Raw genomic sequence first — 20,853 nt, forward strand, 5'->3', positions numbered from 1 at the left:
CAACTGGAAAAGAAGGGTTCAGAACCTGTGTTTGACTCTCTAAAGTAAAGAAACCAACATTGCAAGCACTGTATTCATGCTCAAAACTGGAGCAGGTTGTAATTGCTTCTCAACAAGAGTATTTGGAATCCTGGTTGATGGGAAGGGAAGAGGTCAAAGGTTGTGTTTCCATTTCCTGGAATTGTAGAAGAAGTTACATGACAAAGAGAGAAGAACAAATTGGGCATCAGCCAAGGCAACAAATCCTCTGAGATGCTGAACATGATAAGGCAAGGATGTGGACACCTGACTGAAACTGGCAGAAGATGCCAAGGCGGATTACTGAAAATTTGGACTGTTTGGGTGATGACAAGGGAAACCTTAAACTGGATGAGTGAAGGATGCAGTTGAATACAGGCAGCAGAACAGACTCTATCAATAAAGTTGGAGAAGAAGCTGTGAATGAGGAATCTTTTGATGTGATCAATGTCAGGGTTCAGATCAAATGCCAAGTGTAATTTTGAAAGCAAGTTCAATGATTGTCCTCCAAAGAGAGAAACTACCTGTAATGGAAGAAGTAGCAGGACAATGGAGGAGATGGTGGTAGGTGGAACTAACTGGAGTCTTCTCACATAAACCTACATGGAGTCAATGTAACCATTCTACAGTTAAATGAATCAGTCCAGAAGTGGTAGAGATAAGGAAACAAATCTGAGTATGTTGAAAAAGAGCGAGTGGGGGGGGGGTGGCGGAGAGGGACAGGGACTAGGGTGAGTTTAGGAGGATTAGGAGGAGAGAGAAAAGAGATAGTCAGGTAGCAAGCTACCTGCAGTTCAGGAATTTAGTACTTAGTTTGCAGACTACATACACTCAGTGGTCAAGTTATTAATACAAATAAAATACAAATTGGTGAATTGATTATGGGGAGCAAGGACATGGCAGACCAATTGAATAATTACTTTGGTTCTGTCTTCACTAAGGAGGACATAAATAATCTTCCAGAAATAGTAGGGGACAGAGGGTCCAGTGAGATGGAGGAACTGAGCGAAATACATGTTAGTAGGGAAGTGGTGTTAGGTAAATTGAAGGGATTGAAGGCAGATAAATCCCCAGGGCCAGATGGTCTGCATCCTAGAGTGCTTAAGGAAGTAGCCCAAGAAATAGTGGATGCATTAGTGATAATTTTTCAAAACTCGTTAGATTCTGGACTAGTTCCTGAGGATTGGAGGGTGGCTAATGTAACTCCACTTTTTAAAAAAGGAGGGAGAGAGAAACCGGGGAATTATAGACCGGTTAGCCTAACGTCGGTGGTGGGGAAACTGCTGGAGTCAGTTATCAAGGATGTGATAACAGCACATTTGGAAAGTGGTGAAATCATCGGACAAAGTCAGCATGGATTTGTGAAAGGAAAATCATGTCTGACGAATCTCATAGAATTTTTTGAGGATGTAACTAGTAGAGTGGATAGGGGAGAACCAGTGGATGTGGTATATTTGGATTTTCAAAAGGCTTTTGACAAGGTCCCACACAGGAGATTAGTGTGCAAACTTAAAGCACACGGTATTGGGGGTAAGGTATTGGTGTGGGTGGAGAATTGGTTAGCAGACAGGAAGCAAAGAGTGGGAATAAACGGGACCTTTTCAGAATGGCAGGCGGTGACTAGTGGGGTACCGCAAGGCTCAGTGCTGGGACCCCAGTTGTTTACAATATATATTAATGACTTGGATGAGGGAATTAAATGCAGCATCTCCAAGTTTGCGGATGACACGAAGCTGGGTGGCAGTGTTAGCTGTGAGGAGGATGCTAAGAGGATGCAGGGTGACTTGGATAGGTTGGGTGAGTGGGCAAATTCATGGCAGATGCAATTTAATGTAGATAAATGTGAAGTTATCCACTTTGGTGGCAAAAATAGGAAAACAGGTTATTATCTGAATGGTGGCCGATTAGGAAAAGGAGAGGTGCAACGAGACCTGGGTGTCATTATACACCAGTCATTGAAAGTGGGCATGCAGGTACAGCAGGCGGTGAAAAAGGCGAATGGTATGCTGGCATTTATAGCGAGAGGATTCGAGTACAGGAGCAGGGAGGTACTACCGCAGTTGTACAAGGCCTTGGTGAGACCACACCTGGAGTATTGTGTGCAGTTTTGGTCCCCTAATCTGAGGAAAGACATCCTTGCCATAGAGGGAGTACAAAGAAGGTTCACCAGATTGATTCCTGGGATGGCAGGACTTTCATATGAAGAAAGACTGGATGAACTGGGCTTGTACTCGTTGGAATTTAGAAGATTGAGGGGGGATCTGATTAAAACGTATAAAATCCTAAAGGGATTGGACAGGCTAGATGCAGGAAGATTGTTCCCGATGTTGGGTATGTCCAGAACGAGGGGCCACAGTTTGAGGATAGAGGGGAAGCCTTTTAGGACCGAGATTAGGAAAAACTTCTTCACACAGAGAGTGGTGAATCTGTGGAATTCTCTGCCACAGGAAACAGTTGAGGCCAGTTCATTGGCTATATTTAAGAGGGAGTTAGATATGGCCCTTGTGGCTACAGGGGTCAGGGGGTATGGAGGGAAGGCTGGGGCGGGGTTCTGAGTTGGATGATCAGCCATGATCATAATAAATATCGGTGCAGGCTCGAAGGGCCGAATGGCCTACTCCTGCACCTATTTTCTATGTTTCTATGTTTCTAAATATCTAATCAGCTGATCTGGTGGCAGCAATTCAAAGCACAAAAACGTGTAGACATGGTCAAGGGGTTCAGTTGCTGTTCAGATGAAACATCCAGAAAATGTGATCTGAGTGACTTTGATCAATTGATGTTTGTTGGTGCCAGATGGAGAGGTTTGAATATCTCAGAAACTGCTGATCTCCTGGAATTTTCAACAAGAACAGTCTCCAGAGCTTACAGAGAATGGCGCAAAAAACAGGAAACATCCAGTGAGTGGAAGTTCTGTGGGTGAAAATGCCTTATTAATGTGAGAGGTCAGAGGAGAATGGCCAGACTGGTTCAAGCTGGCAGGGGGGGCAACAGTAACTCAAACAGTAACTCATGTTACCACAGTGGTGTGCAGAAGAGCACCTCTGAACATGTTGAAACTTGAAGTGGATGAACCACAGCAGCAGAAGACCATAAACAGGAGGTATGTAGTAATGTGGCCACTGAGTGTACGTCCCAACGTTGGTTCTCCAGAAGGAGCATCCTGATACATGGAGTGGCCATGGCAGACAGCAATGATTCATTTAACGAAAGGCAAGATGCACAATGAGTGAAAACGGATTGAAAGGAAAGGTAATAATAGGGGGTGGGGAGGGAGAAGATCAAAGATCATTGGATGCAGGAGCTTCTCTATGGACTAATATCATCAACCAAGGTGAGCCCACTGGCCAGTCACGTTCCTCTTAAAAAAGCCATTATTTGTATTTGGGCACAACAGTTATAAGATCACATAGCTAACAAATTTGTATAAAATCAAAACCTTGGAAAAACAGTCAAAATGAATCAGCACTGATAATTAGGTGACGGGAACATGGCAAAACAATATAGACTTGTTTATGTTACCATCTAAAGTATATATTTTAAATAATAAGTTTTTTTTCTGGTGTTCTTTAGATAACCACACTCAGCAGAAGTTATATTGTGAAACCAAGCCTGAAATCCTTTGATGAGAACAAAGTGAGACAACAATCCATATCAGGGCCAACAAATGCTAATCAATACTGAGTAAGTTGTGCCAATAAATGAAATTTCTTATATATCTTATGTGTCCATAATTTCCCAGTACTTGTAAAGTTTTAAATTGGCAACACAGATAAGTGGGGTGGTAAAACTAGTGCACTGTGAACTTATCTTCATTGGTTGGGGCATTGGGTAGAAAAGTCAGAAAGTCGTGTTGCAACCGTATTAAATAATGATAAGGCAAAGTTTACAATATTGTGTGCAGTTCTGGTAACTACAGTACAGGAAGATCAGGGCAGCTTTGGAGAAGGGACAGATGTTCCACTAAGAGTTTGCTGGATTAGGTAGTATTAGCTAAAGGGAATAAATAGTTGGATAAGCTTGAGCTGTTTTCTCTAGAGAGTTGGAGACTAAGGAGCAAACTGATACAAGCATATAAATTTATGAGATCCATAGACAGGGTAAAAAGCCAGAATCTTTTTTGGTAATATCAAATATTAGAAAGCATGGAGTTAAGTTGCTGGTGGTAAATTTAAAGATTTATAAGGTAAGTTCTTTTTATGCAGATATAGATTTGACTGAAATGTGCTACCGAGGGAGGTGGTGGAAGCAGATATTACAGGGAATGTGTAAAAGGTAATCAGAAAGGCACATGAACAGGTAGGGAATGGAGAGATATAGACCATGTGCAGACAGTTTAAACTGGCATCATGGTCAACATAGATATCATAAGCTGAAGGGCTTGTTCCTGTAATGTTTTACAATCTCACGAATTATGGACTAAAGATCTGGGCAATGATTTTCATTGCTTATTTTTCTTAAATATAACTAGAAACCATGATTTTGATCACCGTCATAAAGTGAACTATCAACAATTTATTTTACTATTTACTTTGTTATTCTTTAAGGAACTCCCCCTAAAAATTGAAGAATAAACAAGAATGCAATTTATACAACTTGTTTTGTAAAGAATAATTCAAGAACTCAGATGAAGATCAGTGCAGGAGAAAACTCAACATAAACTTTGGTCAGAGTATGTCTCATTAAACAGGATGCAAATTTAACTGTTGGTAGCAATTTTAATTTTACAAAAATAATCTCTAAATACCTTTTGCTATTTGTGACAATTTCAATCTTTACAAATTGTTCTTACAATTCCGCTTCAAATACTACATATACTTCAAATGTACTTAAGTAGATGCTGATAGTTTGCAGACTGGAAAATGATAGATAGAAAGAGAAGGAAAAGCTGTCAACTGATATTTCTGAAAAGTTAGTTGATGGGCCAGCTTTCAAAATCACTACCTTGTGGCTCTCAGCAAGTTTTGTGAATGGGCGGAGAAATGTGGGAAACAGGCTGCAATCTGACTGATACTTCTTTGTAGATCTCAGCACAAGAGTTTGCTGCTTCCTATGCAACTTCCAAACTCACTGAACAACTATGCATCAGCATAAAGAAGGAGGCACAACTATTTTTTACCCCTGAGGTGGAATGGAAGGGAATTACCATAAGCTTCGGGTAAGTGTTTATTCACATAAAATTAATTTCTGATATGTTTTTGCAATAAAATAATTTGCTAATCTTTCTAAGACTTAAAATCTTTAAGTATTAAGTTAGTAAACATTTAATGAATGTTTCTAGAATTTCTCAGGAATATTCTGAAACAGCATTTCAGTCACAAGCAAGAGAAAATCTGCAGACACTGAAACTCCAAGCAACATACACAAAATTCAGTAGGAACTCAGCAGGTCAGGCAGCATCTGTGGAAAAGAGTACAGTCAACATTTTGGTCTGAGACCCTTCAGTAGGACTGGAGAAAAAAGAGATGAGGAGTAGAGTTAAAAGATGAGGAGAGGGAAGGTAGAAACATAAGGTGATAGGTGAAACCGGGAGGGGGAGGGGTGAAGTAAAGAGCTGGAAAGTTGATTTGTGAAACAGATACAGGGCTGGAGAAGGGGAAGTCTGATAGGAGAGGAAAGTAGCCCATGGAAGAAAGAAAAGGGGGGAGAAGTACTGAGGTGGGGGGGGGGGAAACGATGTGTTTGGTTTCATGGTGTTTGAAAGAATAGGCTAAGAAGCTCGAGTTAGCTGGCAGAACAAGTTCCTTAAATCTTTTGTGGCTTCTATTGTTGTTTCCAGCTTCTTCCTTGGAAAGATTGCTAGCAGCAAGTTGAGTTTATTTTTGGAAGCCAGTAGTGATCTGAGAGTGCTCAGTGCTAAATCAGCCCCAATGTGTCAGGCAGTGACCCTATTTTTCTAACCTTTTAAAGTCTGATGAGCCCATTAAAAACTTCATCCTTCAATATGGAATTCAAAAGTTTCAAGGCTTAGAAACCAATATATTTTTTTCTAGAATGGTAGGTACTAGTTCTGCAATTTTTTTAACACCTTTCTGTAATCTTCTTCCTCTAATCACATTCATAAAGCTTCTGTCATTTCCTCACTTCTGCCTTCTGCTTTTCTTCTTTCTGTCCCCCCATGACTGTGTTTCCAATATTTACTCTGGAGCCACAGATTCCTGAAGCAAGGACACAGGTCAGTAAGCCCAACTCATCCACTTGAGCTACTCCCACTGCCCTGCTTTTGGCCCATATTCCTCTCAGTCTTTCCAATCCATGTATGTGTGCAAATTACCTTTGAACATTGTAACTTTATCTGATTCTACCACTCCCTCTGGCAGTTCTTTCCACATACGCATCACCCTCCGTGTGATAAAAAAACGACCCTTAGATTTGACCCCTTTCACCTCTTGGATAAGCACTATTCCTTTGGACCATTCATTTTATCTGTGCCCCTCATTATGTTATAAAAAGGCCATCACTCAGCATCCTATACCCAAGGAAAAAAATACCAGCTATCCAGTTTCTCTCTGTAACTCAAATCCTCTAATCCCAGTAACATCCTCATAAGTCTTTCCTGTACCCTTTTCTGTACAAAACCACCTTTCTATAGCTGGGCAAACAGAAGTGCATATCATATTCCAAGTGAGATCTCACAAATATCTTGTACAGGATACTGAAACTCTTGTGCTTATTGCCCTGCCCAATGAAGCAAGCTACCAAGCTCCTTCTTCAACATCCTGTCTACCTGTACTTACAGGAAACTGAAACTTATGTTTCTCTGTTCTACAACACACCCCAGGTGCCTACCATTTAGTGTCTATCTTCTTCCCTAGTTTAACTTACCAAATGTAACACTTCACACATTTGCAAGTTAAAATCCATTTGCTTTTCCTGGCCCACTTCCTCAGTTGATCGAGATCAACTTGTAAATTTACATTACTCACTTCATTTCTGGTCAATTCTGGTGCCATGTGCAAACTTACTATAAACAACATTGTCAGGCAGTTCATTGATGTACAAACAACAGTGTACCCAGCTCATATCCATTTGAAATTGTCAAATACCAATCTCATTTCCATGTAGAGAATGTTTATGGCCCTGCCCTTGTCAATTCTCTTTGTCGCCACTTCAAAAAACTCTATCAAATTTGTCAGACACTCAAATTCATTGTGATCATCCTAACCCATCCTTACTTTTCCAAGTATAAAAAAAAATCCTATTCCTCCGAATCCACTCCAGTATCTTTCTCACCACTGATGTTGGCTCGCTGGCCTGTAGTTCCCTGGCAGGCCCTTGCAGAATATCTTAAATAAATTAATGACCTTCCTGTCTTCTGGTACCTCACTCCTGGCAAAGGAAGATACTCTCTGTTAATTTATTTCCTGGATTCCCACAAGTGCACTTCCCATAAGAATGCAAGTGCATTTCCTTTGTTGTAAGTCTCATTCTGATAGAAGGTAGAACGTAGAACTGGAGCAGGCCATTCAGGCCACAATGTTGTGCTAACCCAATTCAATAAGTAATCAAATGCCTCATTAATCTCTTCTGCCTACACAATGTCCATATCCTTCCATTGTCCTACATTCATGTGTCTATCTAAACGTCTCTTAAAAAAGTCCCTAACATATTCACCTCTACCACCACCCGGGCAGCACATTACAGACATGCACCACTCTGTGTAAAAAAAAACTTGCCCAACACATCATCTTTGAAATTACCCTCTCTCACCTTGAATACGTGCTTTGTGGTATTAGACATTTAAACCATTGGAAAAAGTCTGTCTCCTCCATCAATGCCTCTCATAATCTTAAAAGCCTCTATCAGATCTCCCCTCAGCCCCCAGTACTCCAGAGAAAACAACTTCAGTTTGTTTAACCTCTCATTAAACTACATGCCCTCTAATCGAGACAACATCATAGTAAACCTCTTCTGCACCCTCTCCAAAGCCTCTACACCCTTCCTATAATGAGGTGACCAGAACTGTATACAATACTCCAGATGTAGCCAACTGGAATTTTATAAAGCTGCAACATAACTTCCTGACCTTTGAACTCAAGGACTTGACTACTAAAGGCAGCATCCCATATGCCTTCTTAACCACCCTTTTAACCTGTGTCGCCGCTTTCAGAGACCTATCAACTTGGACCCCAAGAACTCTCTGCTCATCAGCACTGTTAAGGATCTTCCCCCTAACAGTGTACTGTCCATTTGCATCCTACCTACCAAGGTGCAACACTTCACAATTGACCAGGTAAACTTCATCTGCCTTTTCTCTGCCCACATCTGCAACTGATCTATATCCTGTTATATTCTTTGCCAGTGTACTATGCTATTCACAACACCACCAATCTTCATACAATCTGCAAACTTAATAACTCACCCATCTACATTTTCATCCAGGTCATTTATGTACATCACAAATAGCAGAAGTCCCAGTGTGGAATATGCCTAATCACAGAACTTTTGCTAGAATAAGTCTCCTCGACCACTAACCTTTGTCTTCTATGGGCAACGCAGTTCCGAATCCAAACGATTAATTCACCTTGGATCCCATGTGCCTTAATCTTCTGGATGAACCTCCCATGAGAGACGTTGTCAAACACCTTACTAAAAATCCATGTAGACAACATTCATAACTCTACCTTCATCAATCACCCTCATCACCTCGTCAAAAAACTCATATCAAGTAAGTAAGACACGACTTACCACTTACAAAGCAATGCTGACTCTCCCTAAGATTTCTCTCCACTAACTTCCCCACCACTGACGTGAGACTCACTGGTCTCACCAGGGAGAATTCCAGGATTCTCCTTGTTCCCTGCTTGAACAATGGAACCACATTAGCTACTCACCCAGTCTTCCAGAATCTCATCCCTGGCTGGAGAGGACACAAAGATATTGATAATCTCTGTACTTGGGGTATATCCCATCAAGGCTTGTGGACATCTCCACCTGAATGCACTTTAACGCTACCTCCTCCTTTAGCTTGAATTGCCCCTGCTTATCACATGCTCAGCACTGATCTCCCTATCCTCCCTGTCCTTCTCCTTGGTAAATACTGATGTAAAGTTCTTATGAAGCATTCACCCATGTTCTCCTTATCCAAGCAAATATTCCCCCTTTATCCTTTAGTGCTCCTACCCTCACACTAGTCATCCTCTTACTCTTGATGTATGTATAGAATGCCTTGGGATTCTCTTTAATCCTACTCTCCGAGGACTTTAATGGCCCTGCCTGGTTTTCCTAATTCCCTTCTTTTCTGGATTCTTTATAAAAGGCTTGATTTGATTGTAGCTTCCCAAGCATTACCTACAATTCTTTTACATGCTGACTAAATTCATCACCTCTGTCAGCATCCAAGGTTCTCTTGCCTAGCCATACTTATCTTTCCTCTTACTCACCATACCTGACTGTACTCTGTGCAATTGGTCTAAAAAAACTCTATACATGGACAACGCCCAATTAGTGAGTGGGAGCACGAGAAGAAGAGGCAATTTCACTCAGGTTCGTGGCTGAAGATTAAAAAAGGCAGCAATTCGAGGCAAGTTGGGAGTTGGACAGCACACAATCAGTGAATGGAATTCATTAGAATGGAGAATAAAAATAAGGCAGGGGCAAGAGGAGCAGTCATTCTGTGAGTGGGAGAGTGTTGGAGGGATTTTGGCCATCAGGCTTGGGCAAGGTAAGTATCTGATAGGTTTTTTTTCCCTCATTCGTCCTTTGTTGGGGAACAGTTAGTGCAGTGAGAATGGCCCCAGGGCACAGTTAGTGCAGTGAGAATGGCCCCAGGGCACAGTTAGTGCAGTGAGAATGGCCCAGGACACGGTTAGTGCAGTGAGAATGGCCCCAGGGCACAGTTAGTCAGTGAGAATGGACCCAGGGCACAGTTAGTCAGTGAGAATGGACCCAGGGTACAGAAGGTGCGGTGAGAATGGCCCCAAGCACAGTTAGTGTGGTCAGAATGGCCCCACGAAACAGTTAGTCAGTGAGAATGGCCGCAGGGTACAGTTAGTGATGTGAGAATGTCCCCAGGGCACAGGTAGTGCAGTGAGAATGGCCCCAGGGTAGAGTTAGTGCATTGAGAATGGACCCAGGACAGGGTTAGTGAGAGTGGCTCCAGGTCACAGTTAGTTCAGTGCGTATGACCCCAGTGCACAGTTAGTGTGCTGAGAATCTTCCTAGGACACGGTTATTGTGGTGCGAATGGCCCCAGGGTACAGATAGTGATGTGAGAATGTCCCCACGACACAGTTAGTGAGGTGAGAATGTTCCCAGGACACAGTTACATCAGTGAGAATGGCCCCAAGGCACATTTACTGTGGTGAGAATGGCCCTAGTGCACAGTTAGTGATGTGAGAATATTCCCAGTGATCAGTTAGTGAGGTGAAAAATGGCCCCAGAGTACAGTTATTGCGGTGAGAATCGCCCGAGGACACAGTTACCTCAGTGAGAATGGCCGATTGTACAGTAAGTGTGCAGAGAATTGCCCCAGGTTACAGTTAGTGAGAATAGCCCCAGGGCACATGGAGTGTGAAGAGAATGGCCCCAGGGAGCAGTTAGTGCAGTGAGAATGGCCCCAGGGTACAGCTGGTGTGGTGAGAATGGCCCCAGAACACAGTTAGTGTGGAGAGAATGGACTCAGAACACATTTAGTGCAGTGAGAATGGCCCCATGGTACAGTTAGTGTGGTGACAATGTTCCCAGGACACAGTTAGGTCAGTGAGAATAGCACTAGGACACACTTTGAGTGGTGAGAATGGCCCTAGGACACAGTTAGTGTGGTGAGAATGGCCGCAAGAAACAGTTAGTGATGTGGGAATGTCCCCAGGGCACAGTTAGTGCAGTGAGAATTGCCCCAGGATACAGTTAGTGCATTGAGAATGGACCCAGGACAGGGTTAGTGAGAGTGGCTCCAGGTCACAGTTAGTTCGGTGCGTATGACCCCAGTGCACAGTTAGTGTGGTGAGAATCTTCCTAGGACACAGTTATTGCGGTGAGAATGACCCCAGGGTACAGATCGTGATGTGAGAATGTCCCCACGACGCAGTTAGTGAGGTGAGAATGTTTCCAGGACACAGTTAGGTCAGTAAGAATGGCCCCAAGGCACAATTACTATGGTGAGAATGGCCCCAGTGCACAGTTAGTGATGTGAGAATGTTTCCAGTGATCAGTTAGTGAGTTGAGAATGGCCCCAGAGTACAGTTAGTGCGGTGAGAATCACCCGAGGACACAGTTACCTCAGTGAGAATGGCCGATTGTACAGTAAGTGTGGAGAGAATTGCCCCAGGTTACAGTTAGTGAGAATGGCCCCAGGGCAAATGGAGTGTGGTGAGAATGGCCCCAGGGTACAGTTCGTGCGATGAGAGTGTTCCCAGGACACAGTTAGTCAGTGAGAATGGCACTAGGACACAGTTTGTGTGGTGAGAATGGCTCTAGGACAGAGTTAGTGATTGTAGAATGGCTCTAGATCACTGTTAGTGCAGTGAGAATGGCCCCAGGACACAGTAACTGCGCTGAGAATGGTCCCAGGACACAGTTAGTGATGTGGGAATGGCCCCAGGACACAGTTAGTATGATGAGAGTGGCCCCAGGACACAGTTAGTGAGAATGGCCCCAGGGCACAGTTAGTGCAGTGAGAATGACCCCAGGGCACAGTTAGTGCAGTGAGAATGACCCCAGGGCATAGTTAGTGCAGTGAGAATGACCCCAGGGCATAGTTGGTGCAGTGAGAAAGGCCCCAGGACACAGTTAGTGATTGTAGAATGGCCCTAGGTCACAGTTACTGCAGTGAGAATGGACCCAGGGTACAGTTAGTGTGATGAGAATGGCCCCAGGACACAGTTAGTGCGCTGAGAATGGCCCCAGAACACAGTTAGTGATTGTAGAATGGCCCTAGGTCACAGTTACTGCAGTGAGAATGGACCCAGGACACAGTTAGTGATGTGAGAATGACCCCAGGACACAGTTATTGCAGTAAGAATGACCCCAGGGCACAGTTAGTGCAGTGAGAATGACCCCAGGGCACAGTTGTTGCAGTGAAAATGACCCCAGGGCACAGTTAGTGATGTGAGAATGACCCCAGGACACAGTTATTGCAGTAAGAATGACCCCAGGGCACAGTTAGTGCAGTGAGAATGACCCCAGGGCACAGTTGTTGCAGTGAAAATGACCCCAGGGCACAGTTAGTGATGTGAGAATGACCGCAGGGTACAGTTAGTGAGGTGAGAATGTCCCCAGGGCACAGTTAGTGCGGTGAGAATGGGCCCAGGGCACAGTTACTGCCTTGAGAATTGTCCCTTGATACATTTAGTGCAGTGAGAATGTTCCCAGGACACAGTTAGGTCAGTGAGAAAGGCACTAGGACACAGTTAGTGTGGTGAGAATGGCCCCAGTGCACAGTTAGTGCAGTGAGTATTGCCCCAGTGCACAGTTAGTGTGGTGAGAATGACCCCAGGGTACAGTTATTGCAGTGAAAATGACCCCAGGGCACAGTTAGTGATGTGAGAATGACCGCAGGGTACAGTTAGTGAGGTGAGAATGTCCCCAGGGCACAGTTAGTGCGGTGAGAATGGGCCCAGGGCACAGTTACTGCCTTGAGAATTGTCCCTTGATACATTTAGTGCAGTGAGAGTGTTCCCAGGACACAGTTAGGTCAGTGAGAAAGGCACTAGGACACAGTTAGTGTGGTGAGAATGGCCCCAGTGCACAGTTAGTGTGGTGAGAATGACCCCAGGGTACAGTTAGTGTGCTGAGGATGGCCCCAGGACATGGTTAGTCAGAGTGGTTCCAGGTCACAGTTAGTTCAGTGCATATGACCCCAGTGTACAGTTAGTGTGGTGAGAATCTTCCTAGGACACAGTTATTGCAGTGCGAATGTCCCCAGGGTACAGTTAGTGTGGTGAGAATGACCCCAGGGTACAGTTAGTGTGGTGAGAATGGCCCCAGAACACAGTTAGTGCAGTGAGAATGGCCCCAGGGCACAGTTAGTGTGGTGAGAATGGTCCCAGGGCACAGTTAGTGTGGTGAGAATGACCCCAGGGTACAGTTAGTGTGCTGAGGATGGCCCCAGGACATGGTTAGTCAGAGTGCCTCCAGGTCACAGTTAGTTCAGTGAGAAAGGCACTAGGACACAGTTAGTGTGGTGAGAATGGCCCCAGTGCACAGTTAGTGTGGTGAGAATGACCCCAGGGTACAGTTATTGCAGTGAAAATGACCCCAGGGCACAGTTAGTGATGTGAGAATGACCGCAGGGTACAGTTAGTGAGGTGAGAATGTCCCCAGGGCACAGTTAGTGCGGTGAGAATGGGCCCAGGGCACAGTTACTGCCTTGAGAATTGTCCCTTGATACATTTAGTGCAGTGAGAATGTTCCCAGGACACAGTTAGGTCAGTGAGAAAGGCACTAGGACACAGTTAGTGTGGTGAGAATGGCCCCAGTGCACAGTTAGTGCAGTGAGAATGGCCCCAGTGCACAGTTAGTGCAGTGAGAATGTTCCCAGGACACAGTTAGGTCAGTGAGAAAGGCACTAGGACACAGTTAGTGTGGTGAGAATGGCCCCAGTGCACAGTTAGTGCAGTGAGAATGGCCCCAGTGCACAGTTAGTGCAGTGAGAATGGCCCCAGGGCACAGTTAGGTCAGTGAGAAAGGCACTAGGACACAGTTAGTGTGGTGAGAATGGCCCCAGTGCACAGGTAGTGTGGTGAGAATGTCCCCAGGGCACAGTTAGTGTGCTGAGAAAGACACCAGGGTACAGTTAGTGTGGTGAGAATGTCCCCAGGTCACAGATAGTGCAGTGAGACTGGCACCAGGGTATAGTTAGTGTGGTGACAATGACCCCAGGGTACATTTAATGCGGTGAGAATGGCCCCAGGGTACAGTTAATGCGGTGAGAATGGCCCCAGGGTACAGAAGGTGCGGTGAGAATGTCCCCAAGCACATTTAGTGCTGTCAGAATGGCCCCACGAAACAGTTAGTCAGTGAGAATGGCCCCAGGACACAGTTAGTGAGAATGGCCCCAGGACACAGTTAGTGAGAATGGCCCCAGGACACAGTTAGTGATGTGAGAATGTCCCCAGGGTACAGGTAGTGCAGTGAGAATGGCCCCAGGGCACAGTTTGTGTGGTGAGAATGACCCCAGGATACAGTTAGTGTATTGAGAATGGACCCAGGACAGGGTTAGTGAGAGTGGCTCCAGGTCACAGTTAGTTCGGTGCGTATGACCCCAGTGCACAGTTAGTGTGCAGAGAATCTTCCTAGGACACAGTTATTGCGGCGCGAATGTCCCCAGGGTACAGTCAGTGCGGTGAGAATGGCCCCAGGGTACAGTTCGTGATGTGAGAATGTCCCCACGACACAGTTAGTGAGGCGAGAATGTTTCCAGGACACAGTTAGGTCAGTGAGAATGGCCCAAGCACAACTACTGTGGTGAGAATGGCCCTAGTGCACAGTTAGTGATGTGAGAATGTTCCCAGTGATCAGTTAGCGAGGTGACAAATGGCCCCAGAGTACAGTTAGTGCGGTGAGAATCGCCCGAGGACACAGTTACCTCAGTGAGAATGGCCCATTGTACAGTAAGTGTGCAGAGAATTGCCCCAGGTTACAGTTAGTGAGATTAGCCCCAGGGCACATGGAGTGTGAAGAGAATGGCCCCAGGGAGCAGTTAGTGCAGTGAGAATGGCCCCATGGTACAGTTAGTGTGGTGACAATGTTCCCAGGACACAGTTAGGTCAGTGAGAATGGCACTAGGACACACTTTAAGTGGTGAGAATGGCCCTAGGACACAGTTAGTGTGGTGAGAATGGCCGCAGGACTCATTTAGTGCAGTGAGAATGGCCGCAGGACTCATTTAGTGCAGTGAGAATGGCCCCAGGGCACAGTTAGTGCAGTGAGAATTGCCCCAGGGCACAGTTAGTGTGGTGAGAATGGCCCCAGGGCACGGTTAGTGCAGTGAGAATTGCCCTAGGGCACAGTTAGTGTGGTGAGAATGGCCCCAGGTCACAGTTAGTGCAGTCAGAATGGCCCCAGGGTACAGTTAGTGTGGTGAGAATGGCCTCAGGACCCAGTTAGTGCAGTGAGAATTGCCCTAGGGCACAGTTAGTGTGGTGAGAATGGCCCCAGGTCACAGTTAGTGCAGTGAGAATGGCCCCAGGACACAGTTAGTGATTGTAAAATGTTTCCAGGACACAGTTGGTCAGTGGGAATGGCCCCAGGGTACAGTTAGTGCGGTGAGACTGACCCCAGGTCACAGTTAGTGCGGTGAGAATTGCCTCAGGACACTGTTAGTGTGATGAGAATGGCCCCAGGTTACAGTTCGTGTAGTGAAATGGCCCCAGGATACAGTTACTGCGGTGAGAGTGGCTCCAGGTCACAGTTCATGTGGTGAGAGTGTTCCCAGGACTCAGTTAGGTCAGTGAGAATGGCCCCAGGAAACAGATAGCGAGGTGACAATGGCCCCAGGACACAGGTAGTGTGGTGAGAATGTCCCCAGTTCACAGATAGTGCAGTGAGACTGGCACCAGGGTATAGTTAGTGTGGTGACAATGACCCCAGGGTACATTTAATGCGGTGAGAATGGCCCCAGGGTACAGTTAATGCGGTGAGAATGGCTCCAGGGTACAGAAGGTGCGGTGAGAATGTCCCCAAGCACAGTTAGTGCTGTCAGAATGGCCCCACGAAACAGTTAGTCAGTGAGAATGGCCCCAGGACACAGTTAGTGAGAATGGCCCCAGGACACAGTTAGTGATGTGAGAATGTCCCCAGGGTACAGGTAGTGCAGTGAGAATGGCCCCAGGGCACAGTCTGTGTGGTGAGAATGACCCCAGGATACAGTTAGTGTATTGAGAATGGACCCAGGACAGGGTTAGTGAGAGTGGCTCCAGGTCACAGTTAGTTCGGTGCGTATGACCCCAGTGCACAGTTAGTGTGGTGAGAATCTTCCTAGGACACAGTTATTGCGGCACGAATGTCCCCAGGGTACATTCAGTGCAGTGAGAATGGCCCCAGGGTACAGTTCGTGATGTGAGAATGTCCCCACGACACAGTTAGTGAGGTGAGAATGTTTCCAGGACACAGTTAGGTCAGTGAGAATGGCCCCAAGGCACAATTACTGTGGTGAGAATGGCCCTAGTGCACAGTTAGTGATGTGAGAATGTCCCCAGTGATCAGTTAGTGAGGTGACAAATGGCCCCAGAGTACAGTTAGTGCGGTGAGAATCGCCCGAGGACACAGTTACCTCAGTGAGAATGGCCCATTGTACAGTAAGTGTGCAGAGAATTGCCCCAGGTTACAGTTAGTGAGATTAGCCCCAGGGCACATGGAGTGTGAAGAGAATGGCCCCAGGGAGCAGTTAGTGCAGTGAGAATGGCCCCATGGTACAGTTAGTGTGGTGACAATGTTCCCAGGACACAGTTAGGTCAGTGAGAATGGCACTAGGACACACTTTGAGTGGTGAGAATGGCCCTAGGACACAGTTAGTGTGGTGAGAATGGCCGCAGGACTCATTTAGTGCAGTGAGAATTGGCCCAGGGCACAGTTAGTGTGGTGAGAATGGCCCCAGGGCACAGTTAGTGCAATGAGAATGGCCCCAGGGTACAGTTAGTGAGGTGAGAATGGCCCCAGGGCACGGTTAGTGCAGTGAGAATTGACCTAGGGCACAGTTAGTGTGGTGAGAATGGCCCCAGGGCACAGTTAGTGCAATGAGAATGGCCCCAGGGTACAGTTAATGCGGTGAGAATGGCTCCAGGGTATAGTTAGTGCAGTGAGAATTGCCCCAGGGCACAGTTAGTGTGGTGAGAATGGCCCCAGGGCACAGTTAGTGCAATGAGAATGGCCCCAGGGTACAGTTAATGAGGTGAGAATGGCTCCAGGGTATAGTTAGTGAGGTGATAATGGCCCCAGGACACAGTTAGTGATTGTAGAATGTTTCCAGGACACAGTTGGTCAGTGAGAATGGCCCCAGGGTACAGTTAGTGTGGTGAGAATGGCCCCAGGGTACAGTTAGTCAGTGGGAATGGCCCCAGGGTACAGTTAGTGTGGTGAGAATGGCCCCAGGACACAGTTAGTGCAGCGAGAATGGCCCCAGGACACAGTTAGTGCAGTGAGAATTGCCCCAGGACATAGTTAGTGTGATGAGAATGGCCCCAGGTTACAGTTCGTGTAGTGAAATGGCCCCAGGAATCATTTAGTGCTGTGAGAATGGCCCCAGGGTACAGTTAGTGCAGTGAGAATGGCCCCAGGACATAGTGCAGTGAGAATGGCCCCAGGGCACAGTTACTGCCTTGAGAATTGTCCCTTGATACATTTAGTGCAGTGAGAATGTTCCCAGGACACAGTTAGGTCAGTGAGAAAGGCACTAGGACACAGTTAGTGTGGTGAGAATGGCCCCAGTGCACAGTTAGTGCAGTGAGAATGGCCCCAGTGCACAGTTAGTGCAGTGAGAATGGCCCCAGGGCACAGTTAGGTCAGTGAGAAAGGCACTAGGACACAGTTAGTGTGGTGAGAATGGCCCCAGTGCACAGTTAGTGTGGTAAGAATGTCCCCAGGGCACAGTTAGTGTGCTGAGAAAGACACCAGGGTACAGTTAGTGTGGTGAGAATGTCCCCAAGTCACAGATAGTGCAGTGAGAATGGCACCAGGGTATAGTTAGTGTGGTGACAATGACCCCAGGGTACATTTAATGCGGTGAGAATGGCCCCAGGGTACAGTTAATGCGGTGAGAATGGCCCCAGGGTACAGAAGGTGCGGTGAGAATGTCCCCAAGCACATTTAGTGCTGTCAGAATGGCCCCACGAAACAGTTAGTCAGTGAGAATGGCCCCAGGACACAGTTAGTGAGAATGGCCCCAGGACACAGTTAGTGAGAATGGCCCCAGGACACAGTTAGTGATGTGAGAATGTCCCCAGGGTACAGGTAGTGCAGTGAGAATGGCCCCAGGGCACAGTTTGTGTGGTGAGAATGACCCCAGGATACAGTTAGTGTATTGAGAATGGACCCAGGACAGGGTTAGTGAGAGTGGCTCCAGGTCACAGTTAGTTCGGTGCGTATGACCCCAGTGCACAGTTAGTGTGCAGAGAATCTTCCTAGGACACAGTTATTGCGGCGTGAATGTTCCCAGGGTACATTCAGTGCGGTGAGAATGGCCCCAGGGTACAGTTTGTGATGTGAGAATGTCCCCACGACACAGTTAGTGAGGCGAGAATGTTCCCAGTGATCAGTTAGTGAGGTGACAAATGGCCCCAGAGTACAGTTAGTGCGGTGAGAATCGCCCGAGGACACAGTTACCTCAGTGAGAATGGCCCATTGTACAGTAAGTGTGCAGAGAATTGCCCCAGGTTACAGTTAGTGAGATTAGCCCCAGGGCACATGGAGTGTGAAGAGAATGGCCCCAGGGAGCAGTTAGTGCAGTGAGAATGGCCCCATGGTACAGTTAGTGTGGTGACAATGTTCCCAGGACACAGTTAAGTCAGTGAGAATGGCACTAGGACACACTTTGAGTGGTGAGAATGGCCCTAGGACACAGTTAGTGTTGTGAGAATGGCCGCAGGACTCATTTAGTGCAGTGAGAATGGCCCCAGGGCACAGTTAGTGCAGTGAGAATTGCCCCAGGGCACAGTTAGTGTGGTGAGAATGGCCCCAGGGCACAGTTAGTGCAATGAGAATGGCCCCAGGGTACAGTTAATGCGGTGAGAATGGCTCCAGGGTATAGTTAGTGCAGTGAGAATTGCCCCAGGGCACAGTTAGTGTGGTGAGAATGGCCCCAGGGCACGGTTAGTGCAGTGAGAATTGCCCTAGGGCACAGTTAGTGTGGTGAGAATGGCCCCAGGTCACAGTTAGTGCAGTGAGAATGGCCCCAGGACACAGTTAGTGATTGTAAAATGTTTCCAGGACACAGTTGGTCAGTGGGAATGGCCCCAGGGTACAGTTAGTGCGGTGAGAATGACCCCAGGTCACAGTTAGTGTGGTGAGAATTGCCTCAGGACACTGTTAGTGTGATGAGAATGGCCCCAGGTTACAGTTCGTGTAGTGAAATGGCCCCAGGATACAGTTACTGCGGTGAGAGTGGCTCCAGGTCACAGTTCATGTGGTGAGAGTGTTCCCAGGACTCAGTTAGGTCAGTGAGAATGGCCCCAGGAAACAGATAGCGAGGTGACAATGGCCCCAGGACACAGGTAGTGTGAGGAGAATGGCCCCAGGACACAGGTAGTGTGGTGAGAATGGCCCCAGGACACAGGTAGTGTGGTGAGAATGTCCCCAGGTCACAGATAGTGCAGTGAGACTGGCACCAGGGTATAGTTAGTGTGGTGACAATGACCCCAGGGTACATTTAATGTGGTGAGAATGGCCCCAGGGTACAGTTAATGCGGTGAGAATGGCTCCAGGGTACAGAAGGTGCGGTGAGAATGTCCCCAAGCACAGTTAGTGCTGTCAGAATGGCCCCACGAAACAGTTAGTCAGTGAGAATGGCCCCAGGACACAGTTAGTGAGAATGGCCCCAGGACACAGTTAGTGATGTGAGAATGTCCCCAGGGTACAGGTAGTGCAGTGAGAATGGCCCCAGGGCACAGTCTGTGTGGTGAGAATGACCCCAGGATACAGTTAGTGTATTGAGAATGGACCCAGGACAGGGTTAGTGAGAGTGGCTCCAGGTCACAGTTAGTTCGGTGCGTATGACCCCAGTGCACAGTTAGTGTGGTGAGAATCTTCCTAGGACACAGTTATTGCGGCACGAATGTCCCCAGGGTACATTCAGTGCAGTGAGAATGGCCCCAGGGTACAGTTCGTGATGTGAGAATGTCCCCACGACACAGTTAGTGAGGTGAGAATGTTTCCAGGACACAGTTAGGTCAGTGAGAATGGCCCCAAGGCACAATTACTGTGGTGAGAATGGCCCTAGTGCACAGTTAGTGATGTGAGAATGTCCCCAGTGATCAGTTAGTGAGGTGACAAATGGCCCCAGAGTACAGTTAGTGCGGTGAGAATCGCCCGAGGACACAGTTACCTCAGTGAGAATGGCCCATTGTACAGTAAGTGTGCAGAGAATTGCCCCAGGTTACAGTTAGTGAGATTAGCCCCAGGGCACATGGAGTGTGAAGAGAATGGCCCCAGGGAGCAGTTAGTGCAGTGAGAATGGCCCCATGGTACAGTTAGTGTGGTGACAATGTTCCCAGGACACAGTTAGGTCAGTGAGAATGGCACTAGGACACACTTTGAGTGGTGAGAATGGCCCTAGGACACAGTTAGTGTGGTGAGAATGGCCGCAGGACTCATTTAGTGCAGTGAGAATGGCCCCAGGGCACAGTTAGTGCAGTGAGAATTGCCCCAGGGCACAGTTAGTGTGGTGAGAATGGCCCCAGGGCACAGTTAGTGCAATGAGAATGGCCCCAGGGTACAGTTAATGCGGTGAGAATGGCTCCAGGGTATAGTTAGTGAGGTGATAATGGCCCCAGGACACAGTTAGTGATTGTAGAATGTTTCCAGGACACAGTTGGTCAGTGGGAATGGCCCCAGGGTACAGTTAGTGTGGTGAGAATGGCCCCAGGGTACAGTTAGTCAGAGGGAATGGCCCCAGGGTACAGTTAGTGTGGTGAGAATGGCACCAGGACACAGTTAGTGCAGCGAGAATGGCCCCAGGACACAGTTAGTGCAGTGAGAATTGCCCCAGGACATAGTTAGTGTGATGAGAATGGCCCCAGGTTACAGTTCGTGTAGTGAAATGGCCCCAGGACTCATTTAGTGCTGTGAGAATGGCCCCAGGGTACAGTTAGTGCAGTGAGAATGGCCCCAGGACATAGTGCAGTGAGAATGGCCCCAGGGCACAGTTAGTGCAGTGAGAATTGTCCCAGGGCACAGTTAGTG

At 46.9% G+C, this 20,853-nt stretch overlaps 1 protein-coding gene across 1 annotated transcript in view; it reads left to right on the forward strand.

The window, feature by feature from the left end:
- gpr174 (G protein-coupled receptor 174) overlaps nt 1-20,853 on the forward strand; it is a 92,603-nt gene that overhangs the window by 50,098 nt on the left and 21,652 nt on the right. The window contains exons 2-3 of the mRNA XM_063060442.1: nt 3,592-3,702; nt 5,043-5,176. The gene's annotated coding sequence lies outside the window, so the exon portion shown is untranslated. The remainder of the gene's footprint in view (nt 1-3,591; nt 3,703-5,042; nt 5,177-20,853) is intronic.

The sequence above is a fragment of the Mobula hypostoma genome, chromosome 10 (assembly GCF_963921235.1).
Source record: "Mobula hypostoma chromosome 10, sMobHyp1.1, whole genome shotgun sequence".
Taxonomy (NCBI): Eukaryota; Metazoa; Chordata; class Chondrichthyes; order Myliobatiformes; family Myliobatidae; genus Mobula; species Mobula hypostoma.